Genomic DNA, 7,475 nt, shown 5'->3' with positions numbered 1-7,475 from the left:
AGGAAGGGGAGGGGGAAGGATGGAGAGGGGGAGGAGGGGGAAGAGGAGGGGAGTGCATTTCTTCAGTCTGTGTGTGTGTCCAGGCGCACATATGTGTGAAGGCACACGTATATTCACGTAGCTGGCTTGTGGAGGCCAGAGGACGGCTTCAAGTACCATTTGGAGCTTTTTGGCTTGGGTCTTTGTTTGATACGGGATCTCTCTGTGTGGCCTACGGTGGCCTCTGAACTCAGTTTGTAGCCTAGCCTGGACTCAATTGCAGCCCCTCAAGCGTGCCACCACATCCGCTGCTCCTGTAACTGGTGAGCCATAGAGCCTCTGGCCTGCATCTGACACAGAGCATGTGCTGTCAGAGCTGGGGGTTTCCATGTTCCTCCAATGGTGGGAGAACACTCTGATCGCCCTGGATTCCTCATTATTAACCCTTCATTAGGCATTTGTGGTAGAAGTCAAGCTGAGGGTCTCAGTTCTGTGTCATGGAGCTCTACAGGAAGGGGCTTTGAGTAGCACGTGATCTTTTCCTGGTGCATGCTGGGACCACAGACCCACATGGAAAGGGAGGTGTGATGGAGACCATGGGCCAACATGGCCCATGGTGTGGGACGGTGAAGGGCAGATACTTGCTTCCAAAAAGGCTGCCATGGGAACAAACTAAATGATTCTTACAATGCTTTTCAGACGAAGGAGTGTGGAGGAGATTTAAAGACATAAATAGCAGATTCTTCAGGAAACTAAAGAGGATGGATGTGGGGCCCAGAGCTAAGCAAGACAAACCCTGAGACCAGCACCAGACCGTGCTCTGCCGTCCCTCAGCGGCACAGTGCCTCCTCTGTAATGGTGAAAAAGCGTTTGCCCACAAAGAACCAAAATAAATTGGTTTTGATTTACTTATTTTTATTTTGTGTATGAATATTATGCCGGCATGTGTGTGAGTGCACCCGCGTCATGAGGTGCGTGTGTGTGTGTGAGTGCACCCATGTGCTGCGATGCCGAGGAGAACAGAAGAAGATGTTGGATCTCCTGGAACTGAAGTTATAGACAGTTGTTAGGCACCATGTGGCTGCTGGGATTCCATCCCTGGTCTTCTGCAAGAACAACCAGTGCTCTTAACCACTGAGCCATCTCTCCAGTCACAAAATTATTAAAAAGATGTGTGTATCTTTCCTTCTGGAAAGTTCCTGCCTCTCAGATGGACTTTCTGGGCTAACTGTTCATATGTCGCGCCACAGACCCAGCAGCGAAGCCCAACACCACGCGGCGAGGCAACTTCAGCAAGACAAATCATCGTTCCCAGGTTCCTCCCCAAACAGACACAAAATGCCACTTCTTCCAAGCCGTCACCCCATTTTCTCCATTTCTGTCCCTATTCTGGGCCTGGAGAGATCCTTAGCTGTCACTTCTTCAAGAGGTAGATGTCAGGCCAGGCACGGTGGCACACCTTTAATCCCAGCACTCCGGAGGAAGAGGTAGGCGGATCTCTGAGAGTTCCAGGCCAGCCTGGTCTACATAGAGACTCCCAGACCAGCTGGGGCTACAGAGAGACCCTGTCTCAAAAATGACCCCCCCCCGCCCCGAAAAGAGATAGATATCTACCCATCAGTGCTAACGTGCTCCCTCCCCACACATCAGTCAATGCCTCCTCAACTTTGGAAGAGAGGACCCACTCTCAGTAGTTAGTCTGTGGATTTTAACACAGCACAGTGCCTTAGCTGCATTTCTGATGTGGTTTGAATGTGAAATGTCCTCACGGGCTCCTGTGTCTGAACACTTGGTTCCCAGTTGGTGGTGCTGTTTGGGAGGATGTAGAACCTTCAGAGCCTCCCAAGAGGACGTGGTCAGGGGAGGGGAGGGTGTTGGTTCATCTTTTATAGTCCAGCCCTGCTTCCTGTCTGCTTCCTGCTTCCTGAGGACACAGTGGCCAGCAGCCTCATAGCCACTGAGGTATCTTCTCCACCACAATGGGCCATATCCCCTTGAACTGTGAGCCAGAACAAACCCTTCCCCTCCTAGTTGCTTCTCATTTCATCACTGCAAAGAGAAAATTAATTAACAGTCTCTCACCCAGACTTACATCTCTTAACCAGACCTCTCCCTCTCGCCATCTGTCTGCCTAGGCAACAGTATGTACCTAAGGGATCCTCAGTGAATGAACCGGCTCTGTCTACACCTTAAGCAAACCATCTGTCATTCAAAATCTACACTCTCTACTAAGCACTCAATAGGAGCAGGGAATCCGAGATGAAGAGACAAGTGAGAACCAGCTCTGCCCTCCCAGGACTGAGCAAGCTGGAGGCAGAGCCAAGATGGCCGCACACGTAACTTGTGGCAAACAATGGTATGACAGACACACGGAAACACTACAGTGTGGACACCAGAGTGGAGCAGGGCTTCGGTTTTGGAGGTGTCCTGGGAAGGAGTCATGAGAAAAGGCGTTGAAAAGTCTGATGGTGCCACACAGTTTGCAATAACCACCCTGAACTGCCACAGCCACCTTCGGAGTCAGGGTTTATAGTCCCATTTTATAAATAAGGAAATCAGAGCTCAAAGCAGTTGAATAATGAAGCCAGAAGTCACATTTACAACACAGCAGGCTGATTCTCCTACCCCAGATCTCCCCCTCCACAGACACAGACAAAGAAATGACGACTGTAGCCCATGTCTGGTAAGGTCGTTGGCATGCACAAGGCCGTGGGTTCAGTGCCCCAGAACCAGCAAAAGAAAAAAGGATCACACTGGACAGAGGAGGAGCCTTCACAATACTAGGAGCAAACTCTGTTCTGTCTGGAAGGCAAGACTAGATCGTTCTCACCTGGTATGGTGGCATGTACCTGTAATCCCAGTACTTGGGAGGCTGAGGCAGGACTACAGAGCCTTCAAGGCCAGCCTGGGTTACGTAGCGAGACCCTGTCTTAAGGGAGTAGAGGGAAAGACCAGATTATTCTCCACTTTTTCTATAATATACTTGGAAATGTTATTCAAAAATTTTTAAAAATATTTATTATTTTATGTGTATGAGTGTATTGCCTGCATGTATATAAATGCATCTGTGTCATACAATGCCCACAGAGGTCAGAGGAGGGCGTCAAATTCCCTGGAACTGGAGTTATGGACAACTGTTAGCCGCCATGTGGGTGCTGGGAATCGAACCCAGGTCCTCTGCAAGAGGAGTCAGTGCTCTTAACCACTGAGCCATCTCTGCAGCTCCTGAATATGCATTTGTATCTCACCTAATCCCTGTCTCATAGGACAGATGTTACACATGTTCCCATTTTACAGATGTGATGCTAGATGCTGGGAGCCGGGGAGGAGCCTCTGCCAATCACAGGCTGGTGAACACCAGGACAGGGAAGAGCACCTCACAGGCCAGGCAGATGTCTTGAGCCCCGTGAGGTAACACCACGTCCCTGACAATGCTAAGCGGGTACTGATTGACTAACTGATGCTCATCCCACACACCCATGAACTCCAGTCTCCCAAGGAGAGCACCCAGCCCATCCTGGCTCAGCTTGTAAGTAAGGCACGCCTGGCTGTGAACTCCTGAGGACCCAGGCCAGAAGAGTAGCTTATGTAAAGCAGATTAGGACACGGGTTTGGGCTTCCGAGTCACAAACTAAGCCACTATGGTTGCAAAATGACACTTAAAATGACACCTAAAATGAGCTGGGTCTGATAATGTCAGGCAAAAATGAGACGGCAAGAAGAGGAAAGGCCAGATTGCAGTGTGCAGAGGCCGCGGGCCAACCAACCGCTGGGAGTGGGCCCTGGAGTCTGCAGCCCCCTGGGAAGGCCCTCTCCCTCCCTCCAACCATCCTGGAATCATCTTTCAGGAGGACCCATGCCATTGGCAGCATGCTTAATTTCAGTATTTACCACAAACTGGCCTCATAAAATGTAAACGAACAGGCAGTTATATTTGGCACCACCTAATTTTTTTGTGGACATCTTCAAAACAGCTCTGAGGTTGTACTTTTGTTTGTTTGATTTTCATACAGTATAAGATAAACTGTGGGTCACCACACCAGCACAGCATTTTTTAAGATTTTGATTTCCTGATAAACATCCTAGTGTCAAATGGCGTGGGAGTTGGGGTGAGAACAGTATGTCTCTGGGGTGGGATGAGAGACCTGCTCTGTTTTCCTTGTGAGGCTGGGAAGAACTACTCTTTGAATTCTACTTGTCGATTTTAGGTTTTTTTTTTTTAACCAAAGGAGCCCAGATTTTCAGTGTGGCCAAACTTTGCTCACAGGGACACTTGCTTAGCTGATGTTTGATGAATGTTTGCTGCTACCCAAGTCCTGGACTAAGCATCACAAAGGTATACTGTATCTCATTTAATACTCACAAGTCCACAAAGCAGGGGCTACAGTGGTTACCCCCATTTTACAGGGGAGGGAACTAAGGGACAGGTGAGTGTGAAGGAGAGCTCAGTCACAAGCCAGAGCAAGAAGGGGCCTCTTTCCCACCTCTATGAGTCTTGTGGGAAAACTGAATATTCAGAGGACGGAACTTGATTTTCTGTTTTGATCTTTTGAGACAGCGTCTCTCTGTAGCCCCAGCTGGCCTGGAACTCGATATGTAGCCCAGGCTGGCCTCCATCTCATAGAGATCCATGCTGCCTCTGCCTTCCAAGTGGTGAGATCAAAGTCGGGTGCCACCGGTGTGGTGGTTAGGACAGACTTCCGAAAGGTTTTGAATTGAAATGCCCACCATTGTATTAAATAAACCTGTTGGAATAAGCCTGTAATTCCAGCACTCAGGATGCAGAGGCAGGGGAATCACCCCTAAGGTAAGGTCAGCTGGGTCTATACAGCAAGTTCCAAGCCAGCCTGGTCTACATAGCAAGTTCAAGGCCTGCCAGAGCCACATAGTCACTCAATCAGTCAATCAATCACACTAACCTGCTTCCCTGACTTCCCCTGTTCCGTTAGATCCTGGTTTTTCCCCCAACTGCCTTCAGTAATTATTCTTACTCGGGAAGTCACGATCGCAGTTTCCCACTGAAGACACTGAGGAGTTTTACTGGAAAGAGCACGAGGGGAATTCCCCTGTTCCGTTAGATCCTGGTTTTTCCCCCAACTGCCTTCAGTAATTAGGGAAGTCACGATCGCAGTTTCCCACTGAAGACACTGCGGAGTTTTACTGGAAAGAGCACGAGGGGAGAGACTGCAAATTGCTCAAAACTGATCCGAAACAGACGCGGCTGGGGTTAGGGCGCTGGCCCGGAGTCCCGGGTTCGAGCCCCAGCCCGGGAGGATTGGGGCGATGGGCCCCCAAGTCCACTGCCCGCCTCGCCGAGGCTCGGAGGGGGCTGCGAGGCCGACCGGCCGCGGCCTGCTGGGCCCTGCGGCTCTTGCACCTGCCGCGCTCCCGGGCTTGGCGGGCGGCGGGTTCCAGCCCTCGGCTGCAGGGCCGCAGCATCCGATCTCCCTGTGCCGCCGGCGCCCTGGTTCCTCCCGAGAGGGGCAGTCCGAGCCGTGCGGGCTGCAGAGCGCGCAGACCCGGCGTGGGGACCCGCAGCTCCCGCTCTGCAGAGCCCACCCCCGCCCAGATCCCTGGAAATGCCGGGCTGCAGGGACCTGGACGCGCTGCCATCAGCCGGGAGCCTGGCGTCGCCATCCCGGGCACCCCGGCACCCCGGGTACCCAACATCCCGGCACCCCAGCCTCTCGGGCACCGCGGCACCCCGGGTACCCAACATCCCGGCACCCCAGCCTCTCGGGCACCGCGGCACCCCGGGTACCCAACATCCCGGCATTCCCGGCACGGGACCCCTCACGCCACTCACTTCGTGCCGCAGTCCCAGCAGCCGCCATCGCGCTTCCCGCCTGCGGCCCGGGCTCTCCCGGAGCAGGGCACCGGCTCCACCACGGCAGCCCTGCTGGGCGCACCCGGGTCTGCGCGCCAGGCCCCTGGGCGGGACGAGGGACCCAGGCGGGCGGAGCCTCAGCCGACCGGGTGTGCAGAGGCTGGGGGAGCCCGGCTTAGAACCGTCCAGAACCACCAGGCCTCCGGAGGCTCCTGGGAGACGCTGCAGACGCCGGGGGGAGGCAAAGGGCGAGGGGAGGGCGCGGCTGCAGGCTTGGGGCGTGGAGGTCAGGAGCGGACGCCCGGGCTCTGCAACAGCTGGGCAGATCCGGTCCTGTGGAGATGCCCCCAGGACACACTGACGGCTCCTGTCTGCTGGTCCCCAGCGGATCCCTCCGCGCAGATGCCCGGACAGGGCACCAGCAGAGTCACACCAGCGTTGGGCATCCAACGGCGGATCTCCAAAGGCTCCATCGCTCTTCCCCTGCAGGGTCCAGGGGGCCGTGCGCAAGGCCGGTCATTACTGTGGCAAATGCATTCCCAGACAGGCGAGTCATGGGAGAAAACCGTGCGGGCCCAAGTGGCCGCTGTGTGCTGCCCACTCGCCTCATCGAAGTCACACTCAAAGCACTCGGTCCTGGCTTCGACCTGCAACTGAACCCCAGTACCACCATCACATCTCAGATGAGGGATGCAGAGACGGGCGGGGGGTCCGAAGCCCAAGCCTCCCAGAACTTGCCCAAACTCTGGCCTTCCAGACAAGTGTTGGCTGTTCGTGGTATGGAGAGGTACCAACTCTCTACAACTTGGCTGCAGAGCCACTCTAATATGGAGAGGAGGATCTTCCCAGACCCAGGCTGGGTGCAGAGCACTGGTCTAGCCTCAGCATCCTCTCAACTCTGTCATCCCAGCAACTGCACACACACTTCTGCAGCTGGTTGAACAAACACCATCTTGGGGAAGAGAGGCCCAGAGAGGAGGGACAGGCTGAAATCTTTGCTAATTAGACCTCTGACAGGATTAGTATTCGAAATATATAAAGAATCCAAAAGACTAAATGTCAAGAAATCAAACCCACCAACGAATAAATAGGCATTATAATGAACAATTTTCCGAAGATGAAGACACATGGCCAATGAACATGAAGTCAAAGTCAGCAGCCACCAGAGAACTGCAATTAAAATCACACTGAGAAGTATAATAAATAATAAAATTTCACTTCAGTCAGAACAGCAGTCATCCAGACCACAAATGGCAGATAAGGACAGAGATAAAAGGGGCCCTTAACACATTGCTGGTGGGAGTCCAGCCTCTACAGAAACCAGTGTAGCGAGTTCTTAAAAAACTAATAGATCTGGGGGTGGGGGGTGTACACCTCTGATCCCAGCACTTGGGAGGCAGAGGCAGGCAGATCTCTGTGAGTTTGAGGCCAGCCTGATCTACATAATGAGTTCCAGGGCAGCTGGGGCTACAGGGAGACCCTGTCTCAAAAAGACAACAACAACAACAACAACAAAAAAAAACCCAGCCCTAACACATCTTCCATATTTCCCTGAGGGACAGCATGTCAGCCCATACAGAAACATTTGCACACCATGTTTATGTTTAATGTCGATTATTCACAGTAGCTTTGGAACCAACCTAAGAGTCCAGCAATAGAGAGATGGATA

The 7,475-nt window shown here is 52.9% G+C and overlaps 1 protein-coding gene across 2 annotated transcripts in view; it reads right to left on the bottom strand.

Annotated features, from left to right (window-relative positions):
* The window catches only part of Arntl2 (aryl hydrocarbon receptor nuclear translocator like 2), a 56,990-nt gene extending 50,954 nt beyond the window's left edge, over positions 1-6,036 (bottom strand). The window contains exon 1 of one of the 2 annotated variants that reach the window (XM_017801611.2): positions 5,786-6,036. The gene's annotated coding sequence lies outside the window, so the exon portion shown is untranslated. The remainder of the gene's footprint in view (positions 1-5,785) is intronic. The other variant, XM_029570312.1, reaches the window with a different exon arrangement.
* Positions 6,037-7,475: the final 1,439 nt, after the last annotated feature.

Source organism: Nannospalax galili, unplaced genomic scaffold (genome assembly GCF_000622305.1).
Source record: "Nannospalax galili isolate Female #2095 unplaced genomic scaffold, S.galili_v1.0 scaffold763, whole genome shotgun sequence".
In the NCBI taxonomy this organism is placed as follows: Eukaryota; Metazoa; Chordata; class Mammalia; order Rodentia; family Spalacidae; genus Nannospalax; species Nannospalax galili.
Note: the sequence above shows the minus strand (reverse complement) of the source record. Positions and strands in the feature narration are given on the sequence as shown.